Consider the following 17,025-nt stretch of genomic DNA (forward strand, 5'->3'; position numbering starts at 1 on the left):
AAATAAGCCAGAAAAAAGAAAACACGATTAAGAAAATCATATAAGAAAATACATTTATTAATCAATATGTATATATATATACAATTATATATTGTAAATATGTATATATTGTAAATATTGTAAAAATACTGTAAATATTTATTGTGTATTTATTGATATATTCAATATATGTTACATTGTATACAAATACTGTATACAAATAGACTTGTATGCTACATATTGTATACAAATGCTCTTTATTGAAAAAAAATCTTGTACAAGTGAGACCCGTGCAGTTCAAACCCATATTGTTCACAAGTCAACTGTATTATAAGTACTATTGCTTCAAATATGATTTAATACCTGTGAGGCATCATTTCCCTGTTTAATTACCTGAAATTCTCTCCATGAATTTTACTGCTTGTGTGTTTGTGGGTTTTTTTTCTTTTTGCAATTCTCCCCCTCGTGAATCTTAGAATAAGATTCTCTAGTTCAAGCATAAATTTGATTAATTATATCTTTATGTCAAATGTGAACACGGAAGTGTAAGAATGAAAACATAAAACTCTTCTGCACTTTGAGAGAATCATATAAAAAAGAGTGTGTGTTTTAATATATTGACCATAAGATCTGTTAGAATGAGATTATGACACCTGGTGAGTTGATGGTGTGAATGGGATTTATCATAGTTGTTTCCTATCAATGTCATTGATGCCAGTTTCATTGAACACCAGTGTCAGCCCATGTCGACCTTTTTGTACTGAGTACCTACCCTCTCAGCCATTGTCTGCATATATTCATTTTGCTCCCCCAGTGGAAGAGGGTGCTGGTGTGGGTATTAGTCAGCCCTCTCATGCCGTGTAACAAATACACACCAATAACACACATTCATGTTCTCACAGCTTCCATGGCTTGGAAATCCTGCCATGGCTGAGCTGGGTGTCTGGCCCAGGACACCTCAGAGTGTCCGCTGAGACTCCAGTCCTTGGAAGTCTTGCCTGGAGAGGGAAGCTGTGTGTGCAGGACGGCTTGCTCAGATGGTTGTTAGCGCCAAGTCTCTGTGCCTTAGTTCCTGTAGGAAGAATCTCTGCTTCATGCCATGCAGCCTACCTCTCTGGGCTGTGTGCACATGCTCACAAGACTGCCCCTGGCTTTCTGCAGGATGTGTGAGCCCAGACACAGAGCGAGCTAGAGACCAGAGTGTGTTTTATGAGCTGGCTCTGGGGGGCACACACCAACATGGCTCAGAGAGTAGAGTGCTATTGGCCACAAACAATCCTGGTAAAAGGCAGTTCAGAATGACATAGGGGTGTAAGCAGCACAGGTCACGGAGCCTCACAGCCCACGTGAGTGCACCTACGGCAGGGAGCAAGAGCTCATACTTTCAGTTCTCTCTCTGGAGCCAGAGATGCGTCATTCTTCCTCACATTTTCAGTTGTGAATGGTCTAGTGATTTCCCTTGAAATTTGGCACCACCACCGGCACGTGCAATGTCGTGTGTTACCATAACCACGGTTATGAATGTGGCCACTGAAATCACCTTTGCAGGCACTGGGGATGGGTAGGTGGCTCAGCTGGTTGAGCATCTGCCTTCAGCACAGGTCATGATCGCAGGGTCCTGAGATTGAGTCCTGCATTGGGTTTCCTCCTCAGCAGGGAGTCTACTTCTCCCTCTCCCTCTGCCTGCTGCTCCCCCTGCTCACGTGTGCTCACTCTGTCTCTCTCTGTCAAATAAATCTTTAATAAAATAAAACAAATGAAATAAAATTACCCTTAGGAGAGATCTCTTAAGTTATGGAGTTCTTTGTTTTAGCATCATTCTTTTTAAAATTTAATGGTTTTCCCTTCCCCATAGTTCATTCGTTCTTTAGGCTGAACATTATTTCTCTGAACCAAAAGAGTGAACGTTGTTGTCAAAGGCACCAGAGAGAAAACTCAGATGAAGTCCATGTTAAGAAGGACTGAGTCCTGTGGCTTCCTGTCCTTCCTCAGAGTCTGTCTTCCCCTCTCTCTTTCTATTCCCACATCTCTCATTTCCCATCTCTCCATCTTACTCTGTTTTAGATGACAAACACACATGTTGGAGTCTACAATCCACAGAGAGTTCAATGCTCCACGGACTCACGCAGACATAAACTACACACTATAACTTGTTTTACAGTGAATTCTTTTTAAAAAATTATTTATTTGTCAGACAGAGAGAGAGAGTGTGCAAGCCCAAACAGCAGGGAAGGGTAGAGATAGAGGGAGAAGCAGGCTCCCCGCTGAGCAGGGAGCCCAATGTGGGACTCGATCCCAGGACCCAGGATCATGATCTGAACTGAGGGCAGATGCTTTAACCCACTGAGTCACCCAGGAGCCCTTACACTGAATTTTTTACTCGATTCTGTGACTGTAAGGAAGGATGTTGAGATAATTTGTGGAAACCCCCTGAATAGAAAAATTAAAGGCAGAGTAAGATATTTTACCATTTTGGAGAGAAAACCTTTAATCTTTCCTTTTCTTTATTCTTCCTGATCCACCAGTGGACTGTCCTTAAGTAATAATATAAATCCAAAATATCAGTCATAATGAAGGGACTTGCTGCTAAACATTTGCCTAAACATACATGTATATACACACACACATGTGTATACACACACACACACACACACACACACACACACATACACACACACATTCTGAACTTAATTAAAACAAAACTATTTCTAATTTCTACCCCTCGGGCATCTCTAATGGTGTAAAATGTGTCACATTTGATGGAATAATGGTCTTCCATTCAGGGACTCCGTATGGTCCAGGAGGCTGGCACTCTTGCAATGAATATGACCTTGGTTACAGGTCCTGACAGGCTTCCTTCTGGACCATCTTTCAAAAATGTTTGTGGTGCTAACAGACTTGGAAGACAGAGATAATGTCCTCTTCTCAAGCAAGTAGCCAGTTTGCTTACTTACCATGATTTTGTTAATAAAGACAATGTGTTCCATGAGAGGAAAGATCAGACAGACTGACCATCCATTATTAGTATTCAGGGCGGGTTCCCTAAGTGCAGGATCCTCTCCTACAACACTATGATGCTTGCATGTGCCTGGGGAGGACACCACCCGCCATGTTGTGAGGAAACCCTATGGAGAGAGAGAGGCCCAGGAAACAAGAGACCAAGGGTTACCTAACCACAGACAGAATGGCAGCCCTGACCAACAGATGGTCTGCAAGCCCATCAGATACCTTGAGCAGGAGGAATCCAGAGGAGCCACACCTGGGAAGTCGACCCACAGAAGCTGTGAGATAATCAATGTGTGATGTTTGGGTTGCTACGTTAGGGGATGATTTGTCACACAGCAGTAACTAAATAATACAAACCAAGAAGAGTGTCTAGAACATGAGAGGGGTTCATTAATGAAGAGTTAAAGAAGATACATGTCTCTAGGTTTATGGGTGTGGTCCTCCTGACAACCAATGGGGCTCTCTGATTCCCAGAGATGGCATTATGGTTCTCAGATGGCCTGGATAGTGGAGATGCAGCTCTTCTCTGTCCGTCCATCCATCCATCCATCCATCCATCTATCCATCCATTCTTCATATCTATCTGTCTATTTATCCATCCATTCATCCATCATCAATCTACACATCAAAGAAAGAAAGGGACAGGCCAGAAGAACCCTCCCTACGTGAGCCTATAGCCAATCCTAGAGATAAAGCTGGGATGGAGGACATGGGATTCACCAGAGATCCTCTCAAACAGGATTGGCTGTTTGAGAATTACCATCTTGTAAGCCTCATGTGGATGACTAACTCCACCTGCTCGGGAATAAATGAGCAACTTTCTCAGGAATAAATTATCCTTACTCTGGAGGGAGATGCTGATTCACTTTCAGGTTTCATATTTCTGAGTGGGGTATGCAAACCTGGGTAAGTTGAGATTTTCTTTTAAACACATGTTTCAGAGAAAGTCCAGGTAGCCTGCCTGAAGCCCATCCCTCCCACCTTGTCTGACCCCTCTGCAGTGTCCACAATCCACTCTTTGATTCTGAAACCAGGTACTTCTCTTCCCACAGAAGGGAATCCAAACAGTGCTATGGTGACCCACCTTCTTCTTATTATTTTTAATAATTTGTTTTTTACCCAACAAAAATATCCCCCAATGAAAATTTTCCAAACATACAAAAAAGCTTGAAGGAATTTTCGCTGGAACAGCTATGTCCCTGCCACACAAATTCTATCATTAACTAATTACCATTCACTAAAATTAACATTTTACTAGATGTATTAACTTCCTATCACTGCTTTCACAAACCAGTCTTAGTGGCTAAATGACATCAATTTCATACCTTTCTGTCCTGGAGGTCAGAAGTCTGATCCAGGTGTCCCCTGCACAGTGTCGGCAAGGCTGCATTTTTTTCGAGAGGTGTGAGGAACCATCTGTGTCCTTGCCTTTACAGCATCTAGAAGCAACCTATATTCCCTGCTTTTATCTTCTCTCTGTAGCGCGGTCCTGCTTGTGTTCCTTCCTTTCCACAGGTGTTGATCCTGATAGACCTCGTGCTTAATTACCCTCTTAGTTGGCTTCCTGCAGAACCCAACCCCAGACGCCACACTCTGTCCAATAGTGCGAGGAGCACCGTGTCTCACAGCCGACTCGTGAACATCTAAAATTGGGTACTGGAGGAATTAGAAGATATTTATAGTTTCAAAAGAAAGCAAGAAAAAAGGTGGAGAAGGAGAAAGAGCAGGGGAGGGAGGGAAAAGGGGAGGGAGGAAGGAAGAAGGGAAGGGTAGAGAAGGAAGAGAAGACAAGAGAAAGAAGAGAAGCAAAGGGAAGGGAAAGGAAGAGAAGGGAGGAAAAGAGAGAAGAGGAAGGAAAACAGAGGGAAAGGAGAAGAAGGAGGGACAGAGAATGAAGTAAGGGAGAGATCAACCTCTCACTCAGTAGAATGTTGGGACAAGTCTCTTTTCTACACGATGGGTCAGTGTGACTCAAAGTCTCCTCTATGGTGATATCCTTTTCTAAGGCCTTAAATTTCAGTCCACTGACACACATTCAGGCATTAGCTGTCACTTTGTCTTTTGACGGTGGATAGGGGGATCCCATTGGCATGAACTCTCAGTTGAACTGAGTTTTTATTTCTTTCTTTGAGCAACCACAGAGTTTCTCAGGGGGTGGTTTGCTATTTAGCTGAAACTAGCTTCATCTGGACCAAGTCAAAATGACTAAAACCGAGAATTATCTCCAGTCACTTTTTTGGTAAATGGAGTGAACCATGGAAATTTTCTATTCATATATCAGAAAGAAAAAATAAATTACGTGCAGAAACCCCTATCTATCTATCCATCTACTATCCATCCATCCATCCATCCATTCATCTTTCCATCCATCCATCCAACCATCCATCCAACCATCCATGCATCCACCCATCCATCCATCTACTCATCTACTCATCCACCCAACCTATCCATCTACTATCCATCCATCCATCCATCCATCCACCCATCCATTGTATCTATCTTTCTATCTATCTACCAATCTACCATCTCTCTGTCCATCTATCATCTATCCATCCATCCATCCATCCACCATCCTTCATATCTATATATTCATCCATCCATCCATCATCAATCTATACATCAAATATTTATTACCTATCATCTATCGACCTACCTACCAAATAAATACTTATTTATCATCTATCTACTCATCATACACTTATCTTTGTATCATCTCTCTATCTACTCATCTTCATTAAAACACAAAAAGCCTACCCAAACTCCTGATGCTTCTCCTTCCCTCACATCCTATATGCAATCTATTATGAGGTCACACTGGCCCTCTCTGTGTTCTCTCTGGTTGCCATTGCCATGGTAGCCCACATGGCCTTGAGCTCTCCATCCTACCCCACTGTGCTAGTCTGTCGCTTGATGCTTCCCCTCGTGCTTCCCTCACCGCTATATGTTCACACTGCAGATGGAATGATTTTTGGCAAAAACACATGTCAGCTGAACACCCTCCAAAGCCTTCCCATGAAGCCCAGGAAAACACCACAAACTCATTCTCAAGACCCCAGGGTTTCAAGTGTCCCTGCTTCCTACTTACCTCTTGAACCCCTTTTCTTCCTACTCTCCTCTTTGCTCACTAATCTCTGACTGACCCTCCTCTCATCTGTGCTATGAAGTGACCAGCCCACTTCCCCAGGCTCTGCATCTTCCTGGCCCCAGTCATCACAAGGAGAGTCCAAGTGTCATCTCTGTTGGGGAGACTTCCCCAACAACTTGTCAAGAACATCACCTCTACCAGTCAACTCAGAATCACTCTTAATCTTCCAGGACTTTGTGATGATCACATCTTTTTGTTTCAAATTCTCCAACACATGAAACAGCATGGTGGCATAAATTATTTTGCTCACATATCTTTGTGGTATGACCAGGCTTCATGAGAGTGACATTCCCAGTCCTTATCACTGCCCCTGTGCCTGCCCTAAGAACATTTATCAATACAAGAAAATAATAGTTGGTGCTCACCCACCAAATAGTTATTGCATGTATCTTTAATTCTTTCATTTAGAAAAAAAAATGAGAATAATGAGAATATATTTAAAAAAAAAAACCCTGAGGTTATATACAAAGTAGGTCTTATTTCTGTAACAAGCACAGGCTTTAGGATCAAAAGCGTAGTAGTCAAAGTGTTAAGAAAACATTGATCTGCTTCAAGATTCACAAATATATCTTTGCCCAAGCTTTTGGTGGTAACTATAAAGATAGTCCTTGAGTCTAATGATTAAAATAAGTGTAAACAATTTAATAAATGAATATTAAATTCAAGTATCAAAGACCATTCATGGGGTGTCTAGGTGGCTCAGTGGGTTAAGCTTCTGCCTTTGGCTTGTGTCACGGTTTCAGGGTCCTGGGATGGAGCCCTGCATTGGGCTCTCTGCTCAGCAGGGAGCCAGCTTTCCCCTCTCCCTCTGCCTGCCTCTCTGCCTACTTGTCAAATAAATAAATAAAATCTTAAAAAAAAAAAGACCACTGATATCAAGTATCAAAGACAACTTAAAAGAAAGTCATTAATGGCCATACTGTTCCATCTTCAGCAAGTAAGAAATTATGTTTTCATTTTTGGACTGAGGTTGTTATGTTACAAACACTAGGAAACTGTGTAAAAGAGTTCCATGGAAAAATAATTACCTACAGTTACATAAAGGATTGTGTGGTGGAAGAAAAACAATTTTCCTTCTACCCTTCTCTTCTGAGAACCCAGTCATAAACGGCAGGTTAACAAGAGAAAAACAGACCACGTTTGTGAACATGTCTATCTCCTGTATGCATGGGGGGTATGCAGGAAAAATGGAGAACTCAAAGACCTGGCTTTAGGGTTTAGAATCTGAAGAAGGGAAGTGGGATGTAGGCAGAGAGAATGAATGATTTGAGGAAAGAAATATCTCATGTCTCCTGTGACAGGAAACCATCTTTGTGGTTGATGACACTTCTGTGGAGGGTGCTGACGGCTGTTGAGTGCCTTCTGGAGGATGTGTGTTTAAGCACGTGGAGAAGGTTCAAGGAAAGCCCATCCCTCCCTCTGCTGGTTTTCAACTGGCCAGAGCTCACCATCGTCAACATACTCAAGTGCCGTATTTTCGGGTGGCGTCTTCTGCTCCTGTCCAGTTATATCCATTGGATTGGTTTCAGCAGTCATGCTACAGAATTAAAAAAAAAAATCAGTATTCCACAGCACAAAAGGCAAAACACAATAGGATAATAAGAGACCACGCAACAGGGAAATTCTCTCTAACGATGACACAGTCTTTCTCTTTTTTCCCCAGGTGTCTGCCTCAATAAAGAGGTCAAAACGCCATGATCTGTACCAGCACTCACAGCTACAAAAATCAGACACACAGGCCTCTCATGTTCATATTCAACAACTGGTCCAAGGTTGGAGGCCAGAGCAAGCGGTTTTCTGTTCTCTCATCATGACTGACATTCTGTTTTATTTTAGGTATTCCCAATGCTGACTCCGTGTTGCTTGATTCTCGAATGGATGTTTGAGCAGCCATCAAATCATGTCTGAGGTCTGTCACCGAGGTGAAGTCACATAAATCAGGTAAGCCCCGTGAAATTTGGCCGGAGCCATGCAGACCAGCTGCTGTTATCATCTTCTGGCGTAAATCAACCTTCTGGGGGTGGGTCGCGTGCGGAGAGGATGCTTAAGACAGAAGTGGGGAATCTGCTGGAGATGTTCTCCATCATGGGCCGGAGGAGAACGTTGAAAAAAAAACAAAAGACCTGCATTTTTAAAGGAATATAATGAGTATCTTTCTACCTAATAAGATTGAGGAGGTGGTGAGGATATTTTATGAGATCCTGAGGAACAAGACCCAGGTATTAGATGGATATATTGAGTGTGTCCTGCAGATAAGGGGACGCCAAGGACGCCCAGATGGGCTGGAGAGAAATGCCTAATTTTGAGAATACATTGGATGCTTTACTCTGGCGTGCAGAAAAGTGCAGCGTAGTCTCCGTCCACTCGGAGCTCCGTATGTAGAGAAACTCAAAGCATCAGGAATGTTTGGAGGACCTCAGATCTCCACTATGACTTTTGTGAACGGAAGGGGAGATGCTATTGCCAAGACCCTATACACAGTGATAGAAATGATTCATCCAAAGGATGTCTTGGTCTAGCCTTTTTAGTTTTTCCTCTCTCTCTGTGTTTTGTTGTCTTCCTTCTTTCGAGACACTGCTTGGAATTTCACCCAGAGAAGTTGAGATCTCTAGAACACTGTTACCCTGTCTTATACAGATGTTCCTCTTCTTGAAGTGGAACTCATGATCTGGACAAATGAACACCTTGTGTGTGTCTCTGCCTGAGGTCCATTTCTGCATTAACATTTTGCACTCTAAGGGCTGGGCAGCTACTATGTCTCTGTCCCTGCTGCTGTGTGCCTGGGTGGAGCCTTCGGTTGGGCACATGGTAGAAGGTTGATGCACAGGTATTGAGGAAGTGAGTGGAACGTGATATGGCATTGAGTTGACACTGGTGTGAGCCAACAAGGAACAATACCATAACTGATATGGGGTCTTAGAAAGGGGGAGAGCAGTGGACTGAGTATTTGTGGTTATGATTCTGTCATGGTTCAGACATTAAATAGAAGAGATTTAGAGGACCCTGAACATTGCCTGAAGGACTTGAGCAAGGCACGTTGTGTTTACATCACCAGAATGTGCATGGAGGGAAAAAAGAAAGAGGCTCTCTCGCTTGAAAGATAGACACATATGGTGGGCAGGGAGCCTTGCAAATCTCCAAGTGCCTGGCATGCATTTATCAGAGGTGCTGCCCGGTTTGTCCTTCTGTACTACATATCATCCTTATGAACTTATTAGGGTTTTTAATTGGTGTGTGTGGAGGGGGCAGCTGTGATGAAAGTACGGTTCAAGCGTTTGGTATGTTGGTATGTTGCTCATTTCTTACGTCAAGCTAAGACAAAGTTAAACCACACGTTTATAACATTAAGAAATGAAAGGGAAATGTTCCAGACAGAAAAGTTACCCAGGGGTTACTGGTTACATGGGAAGGAGTCTCAAACCTACCAGATCCATGGGAGGTCAGGACGCCCTCCCAGGAGATAATGCAGTGAAGGTGGAGGAAGTATCAGTTTCCATGAAAACGGAGAACATCAACAAGAGAAATATAATTGGTAGAGGAATGCTCAAATATGGCAACGGCGAATGTCTCGCAAACACGTTCCTGGGTTATAGGAAATCCGCTAATGGATTTTCTCACCCATAGGTAAAGCTATCTGCTGGGTAGAGGAATTTTAAAAGAAAAGCAAAGTAAAACCACAGGGAACACAACCAAATGATTTAGTAACTTACTTTAGTGACTTAACATCTCAACAGGTACCTGTAGAGAAAGGACCGTGTCTAAAATTAGCCAATATGGAGTCTAAGGAGAAAACCCATTTTGGGGGCAGCACTGATGAAATCTAATCAAACGAGTAACACTTCCAGTCCATCCCGTCATTTCAGAATAACGAATTACTCTTTGGTAATACGTTCAGGTTGGTGGAAGAGAGGACGGCAGCCGGTGGGATGGCAGACATCTCTGAGAAGGGGTTCAGTTGAGTTTTTCATGGCATATGTGGGAAGTACAGGGTGGTGGGGAGACGCCGGGGCTGTGGCTAGTGGTCGTGGGAGACACTGGAGCCAGCACTCAGGTTTTGAGCCCTGCGTTCAATGCTGCGTCTGATTCTTGGTGGGCATCTGTTTCCGTGTCTCCTGCCCGCCCTGGCATAGATCTCCTGGCAGGTGTCTCACAGACACGTTCTCCAACGTGGTCAGAAATGACAGGCATGCCTACACAGACGGCACATTCATGCTCATGTGTGTGGAGATTAGGCACTGGCTTGACAAAAACAAGGTTCTGAGATGTCGGGGTAATGAGGGCGGTGTATGCAGAGGAAATGGAGAAGCCAACCTGTGCACCCCTCTTCTTAGTATCTGGGTCCTCTCAGACCAAATCAGTCCATTCCCTGCAGCATCCCAGGAATGCAGTCTGATTCTAGGAGGAGAAGGAGGCCAGCCCTGACCTCGGGGACCCTGTCCAGTACTGACCACCTTGCTCATACGCAGCATCAAACCCAAATGACGTAAGAACCTCTTCCCACGACAGCCCATGAGTGGCATGCCACGGGCAGAGTGGAACAGAGTCTACACCATCCACTTGCTCGAGGATGATTACGGGGATGTTTTTGTGAAGTCTAACCCTCAGGGCACCTACACTATGTGAAAACCCAGACCCTCCATTCCTGACTCCTCAACAGAAACGTGCAGCCATCTCCAATGCTCCGTATCTCAGAAACCCATTCATTGCTTCCTCGCTCACCGCCGACATGCCCTGCCCGATGATTGCCTGCGGAGTGTGAAGCTTGCACCAATTCCCGGAGCTCACACAAGGTCCCACTCGCAAACTCCCTCTTCTCCTGATTTTCTGAGGGACGGCGTGGGGCCCATTCTTTGTGCAGAAGCATCCTCCAGAAATTTCCTGATTTGATATGGGAAACTCAGATTTCCCAGTGAAACTACCAGACCTGGTCTTCTCACAACACAGAGCAGGGAGGACATTTTTGCCTTTTTCTTTCCAGCAACACTCTTATCGATGACCAGGCTGTGGACTTTAGACTCTGATATGCCTGGAAATGGCTAGACCCAAGGTGGACGCCATTACCATGGTTTCTCATTCTTGTTGGGAATGTCAGACAGGTTTTAAAATGGCTCAGGGCTCAGACGCACTGTCCTACTGGCTCAGGTGGGGTTTTCCCTCAGAAGGGAAAATGGAGAAGGAGCTCCAGGCTCTTGGATTTCCCTGCTGGGCAGGGACCCAGCCACTTCCATCCAGGAATGACCTGCACACGACTGACACCCAGGAGAGCCTGTGTTTCGTCTTGGGTGGTTCTGACGGTCTGTGGTTTTATGGGATCCAAGAGCCTGTGTGACACATTCAGAAGAACCAACATTTGGGGTCAAGTGATTCTTTGAATGGGAGGATTGTCTGTGCATTGCAAGATGTTTGGAGGCATTCCTGGCTTCTACCCCCAAGATAGCAGCCATTCGGAAAACCAGAGATATTCCCCATCATGACCAAATATCCCCCACTTGAGACCACTTCCCTAGGATAATTTCCCCTGGAACTTTCTGAAAGAGGCAATGACATGTTGAGATGAGAATTAATGTCTCTCAGGCCCCAGAGAGAGACTCGAGGCCCATCTGTGACAGGTAGTGTCTGTTCCTCCCACAAAATGAAGGCGGCACAGAGACCAACCCTTTAAGCTCAAGGGGGATTCAGAGAGAAAGGAACTTTTTCCTCTCTGCGTATCAATGCCTTCCTCTCTCGAACTTGCAGAACAATAGCATCTGGGGGAAATTCTCCAGGCAGGGGCATCCCAAGGAACGCAACACATCCCAAAGTCGGTGACCCACAGCCTCTTGGAGGGATACACATCTCTCGAGCAAACAACCAACCTGTATTCCCCAGACACCATGCGATGGCAGGCCCATAAAAGTTGGATGATGAAGGATACCTTCTCCAGTGGGTCACGCCCACATGCTTCCTTCCCTCCTAGCGGGATATGGTGTGTGTGTGCATGCGTGCACCGAGAGGCTGACCGATGGCTATTTCCTCCCACGGGTGATGTGATAAGCTTTCCCTCCCTCCTACTTGGACTTTCGCTGTTGCTGTTGTCTCGGCTCTGCACACCTTTGGCAGGTAGGCACAACCTCCTGAGATGAGACACTTGAGAAGGGGTGGGGGTTGCATTTGTTCATCCATCAAAGGAGCTGCCCCAGTACAAGAACACGCTACAGAGCACGAAGACGGGGCCTTTTCTTTCCCCTGATCTCACGGCACCGCCATGGCGAGAGTCAGAAGCTACAAAGCCTTGAAGTTGAGTAGGGGAGGCTGCAGGTCAGCCACGGGCACTAGGTCTGGTCCGAGGGCAGCTCAAAGGCTGGAGATCTGAGCTTTGTATTCTGGCGGGAAGTGCGAGAACGTGGAAGTGAGCCAACGGAACAATGGACCATGATGAAAGCCCCCTGGCTGACAGACTCCGTGGGTGTCCACCAGAAAAGGACCAGAGGTGTGCCCCCGATGCTCCTCTCTGTGCCCTAAATAGCCCTTTGGAGAGCTGACTGCTTCGCACACCAGATTCTCAGCCGCGGGCTCCTTGCCGGCGTCGTCCTCACCTGAGTCTTCTCGGCTGACACCAAGGGCAGGGAGGGACTGTCCCCGAGTTCTTTGTCTTTCTCTCCGGTGGCGCTGAAGCTTTGCTTCCATTCCCTCTGCCGAGCACATGCTCAGCATAGCTGAGATGCCCAACATTCATGCGGACGGTAAATACTAAATTACTGAGTGACTCAGAAGGGCCGTTCTAGAGCCTGGGAAACGGGCTTGGAGAGAGCCCGGCGTCCTCAATGAGCCCCGTTGTTGGGCGCACCGCCGTCCCCTCTTCCTGATCTTTCCGTGCTCAGCGCCGCCGCCGGTCCTAAAATTAGCCCATAATGAGCGGCGGCCACAAAGCCCGGTCTCATGGCTGCTTGGGAGACCTGAACCCCGGTGGAGTCCGTGTGCCACGCTCTGGCTTGAAGTGGTTTTCCAGCGTGGTATTGAGAGAGCGAATTCATTCTGTGGCAGGCACCCCACCCCCCACCCCGCATTCCTGACCTGCCCCTCACAATGAACCCTGTCTGTAGTACAAATACGTCTTTCTCAGGCTGCAGCAAACAGAAAGTGGGGGAACAGGAAAGAAAGAAAGGCTTCGGGCGTTCCAACCAACACCTCGGTTCCTATTTAACCCTGCATTTGTCGGCGCTGCCGGAAAGCCCCTTGATTTTTTTTTTTTTCCCTTCTCCCTCACTCCAAGTCTAAAACCCAGGAGAGGCAGCATTGGGTCGGGGGCGGCGGGGTTGTCCCCTGCCTCCTTGGAAAGCCCTCCGGCTGCTGGGCTGGGCTGCTCACCCTTGAAGAGCTTCCTTCAGCTCTCCACCTGCAAAGGACGCTCCGCTCCCGGCTTCTGACATTTACCAAAGCAGACGCGTCCCAAGAGGGTTGAATCACACCTCCTGTCCCTTGCAGCAAGCCCGGAGTCTGCATGTTCCTTCCAGGAGGAGGGACATGCTCAGGTGGACAGGGAGAGCTTTTCAACTCCGGAAAACAAGTCTCTTTGCAGTGACAGGCTGAGGGAGGAAGGGTTGTCCAGAGACTTGCTGGAACTCAAAGCTACGGGGGCCTCCCCTTGGGCTTAGCTGCCCCACCGGGAAACAGAGATGACGCTCTTTGCCCCGGGAGCCTGGGTTCTGCTGCAGGTTCAAGCTGTCTTCAGGTTTTGCACTGCCCCTTTAGCAACTCCTCCCTTGGGAACTTTGGGGATGGCGCCCATTTCAGCGAGAAGCAGAAAAAGGGAACAAGCAGACGGGCGCCCCGGTCTGCTTCCCTAAGTGGTCCAAAGCGCTCTGTTTTTCGCAGATCCCAGGCCTTCTGGTCTGGGCTCATGAAAACATGCCAAGACCCGCTCTGATCTGCTCCACAATCCGCCTTTTCAAAATGCATCTCTCTTTTTTTTTTTTTTTTTCTGCAAGAAGTGGCATTAATGCTGCAGGGGCTGGGGAGGAGGGGGCAGGCATCTTTAAAGCTGTTAAAGCTTCCCTATAGGCTGCTTGTGCTGCTCCTACCTCTCCAGGTCGAGGAATGTCCTCATTTAGAGACGCAGCCGAGGCTGGTTCGAGGCAGCGCGTGGAAATGGACAGTGTTACTTATTTTGGCTTTGCTGTCATAGTTTCCAGTGAAACAGGAACCATGCTAGGGAGGCTTGGACGAGACAAAGCAGACTGTATCCCCTTGGCTTGCCCCTTTCTGCTCTTCTGTCTCTCTGTTGCCTCTTCTGTAAAAAGGATTTTAGGTGACCTCTGGAAAGACGAATATTAGAGAAAAAGCACAGCATAGACAGTGAAACGTCTTGGAAGCAAATATGCGGACCCAAAATACCAAAATTTCCCCTTAATGCTGCATCCGGGACCAAAAAAAAAAGGGGGGGAGGAATCATTCATATTTTTTGTTATCAGGGAAGATGTGGCAGGGCTGTATTCCTCCTCATTCCGGGGATGTCTTCCAACCCTATGTCTTATGCTAAGCCGGGAACTGGATTTGGGTTCTTGCTTCTTATCATCTGACACGAGGAAGGTTGCTTGGTTTTATGACATCTGTGTACTTGAAGTCACACTACGGTCAAGACAAGAAGGGCTTTCCGCGTCCACTAGACTTGATTGAGTTCAACTGTTCTGTGTTTGTGGGGCTGCTTCTTCCCACGTTTTTCTTTGTTTGCGCTTTCTGACTGTTCAAACCAATGCCAGACCGACATGGCCGTGTATAGAAACCAGCACACCAGGGACACCTGGGGGGCTCATTCGGTGAAGCCTCCGACTCTTGATTTTGGCTCAGGTCATCATCTCAGGGTTGTGGGATCGAGCCCTATGTTGGACGCCACGCTCTGCACAGAGTCTTGCGTGAGGTTCTCTCCCTCTGCCTCTCCCCTCCATCATGCCCACACTCTCTCTCTCAAATAAATAACTTAAAAAAAAAAAAACAACAACAACAAGGGACACCTGGGTGGCTCAGTGGGTTAAACCTCTGCCTTCGGCTCAGGTCATGATCCCAGGGTCCTGGGATCGAGCCCCGCATCGGGCTCCCTACTCAGCGAGGAGCCTGCTTCCTCCTCTCTCTCTGCCTGCCTCTCTGCCTACTTGTGATCTCTCTCTGTCAAATAAATAAATAAAATCTTAAAAAAAAAAAAAAAGATGAAGAATCATATAAGCAATGATAAATATTCCCAAACCCGGTCACAGAAGGGTCCTGCATGTCCCTCATTCCTGCCTTTTATTTTTAGCAAGCAGAATATAATCTAGGAATAATTTAATAATAGTAATAATTTAGTAATAGTAATCATAATAATATAATAATAAACATAGTAATAATAAATAAATAATAATAAAATTTAAAAAATAGTATTCGTTTACAAATCCTGCATGAGGGGAACAGACACCCAGGAATTGGAGTCGTGGGTTCCAACGGGCACAGAACTGTGCACATGCAAAGAATAAGGATTTTTTTTGGCCCCTTGAGAATTCAGAGCCAAAAAACCCGCTTTGGGCAGGCTTCGGAAGGCCTCAGCTCGAATGCAATGAGGATATTTCCTGGGCGGCGCAACCTCTGGGAGTGAACTTCTCCAAGCAGTGGACAGTGTACGGAAAATACGTGATGATTTTGAACAGCTCTGTGAGCTCTCTTAGTTGTAGACGGAGAAGCCACGGAGACTGAGAAATTCCACAGTTGGCCAGAGCATCTTAAATACTGGGGGGGGAAAAAAAACAGAGGGAAACTGGAAAATTAGAGCATAAATACGGCTGTATGTTTATTTCCCCCTGATTTGGGAAATAAATCAACACGTCATTGGCAACCCAGCAGTGATGTCCTAGACATCACCCATATTCCGTATCATCTTCCTCATTCGGGACGTATGAAAGTATCCGTTGTCCAGGCACAGAGAGAACGTGGACCCAGTGAATTAACCAACCCCTCTAAAGGAGGAAACGGTCCGGTCTGTCATCTGCTAATTATAATTCAAAACGGAACCAATGGAAATATTCAGACGTGTTGGAAAATATTTATTGTCAAGAATATTCACTGAATACTATTTATATTAGGAAAAAAAAAAATGGGAAGGGCCAAATGTTGTCCCCTCAGCTAAAAGGAACAGTCAGATGCAAAACGGGCTTGTTTTGTTTTCATACCATATGCGCAGGCATTTTGTTGTACTTTCAAACAATGATTCGTGACGTGGGAACATGGACATGACGTAGAAGTCAGTGAACCCATCGCAAGTGATAAAATTACATGGACGGCATCGGTCCTCAGGCTGTAAAGTCCTCCAGAGCACTTGCTTAAAATGGGGACATCCCCTCACCACCTTAAGTAGGTCTCCGATGGGGAGCAAGATGTGACACTTCTATCAAGTTCCCAGCTAATGCTGATACGACCCAGGGACCCCGCTAAATTAAAAGAAATATGTAGCAGGACTCTTAACGGAGGCACCCTTCCTTGTAGGACCGTCTTTGTCCCCACTGGGTGGGGACAGAACTCAGTGGGGAACTTTGAAAAAGATAGTGTCCAGAGACAACAGGACGTGGTACAGGCAGTGTCAAAAACAGCTGGCCATTTCTTCAATAAATTAAAAAATGCACTTAGCCGATGGTCCCCTAGTTCCCCACCTCAGTATCCATCTAAAAAAAAAAATGTCACAGGTGTTCAGACAGCGCTATTCCCGCCAACGTTCATAGCCACGCTAGTCACGGTCGACAAAAGGCAAAGACAGCCTGTACGTCCATCCACAGATTCACGGATCCAGAAGACGTGGTCCAGCTCTACCGTACAGCCGTCCTGGGTCCTAAAAAGCGGTGGCCTCGGGACACCTGCTACAGTGTGGCTGACCCCTCGAGAGCGTCAGGCTGAGC

The 17,025-nt window shown here is 46.0% G+C and overlaps 1 long non-coding RNA gene across 1 annotated transcript in view; it reads left to right on the forward strand.

Annotated features, from left to right (window-relative positions):
- The window catches only part of LOC309856272, a 323,350-nt gene that overhangs the window by 115,035 nt on the left and 191,290 nt on the right, over nucleotides 1-17,025 (forward strand). The window contains exon 3 of the long non-coding RNA XR_014307126.1: nucleotides 7,967-8,071. This is a non-coding gene — a long non-coding RNA (uncharacterized lncRNA). The remainder of the gene's footprint in view (nucleotides 1-7,966; nucleotides 8,072-17,025) is intronic.

Source organism: Mustela nivalis (genome assembly GCF_964662115.1).
Source record: "Mustela nivalis genome assembly, chromosome: X".
Taxonomy (NCBI): Eukaryota; Metazoa; Chordata; class Mammalia; order Carnivora; family Mustelidae; genus Mustela; species Mustela nivalis.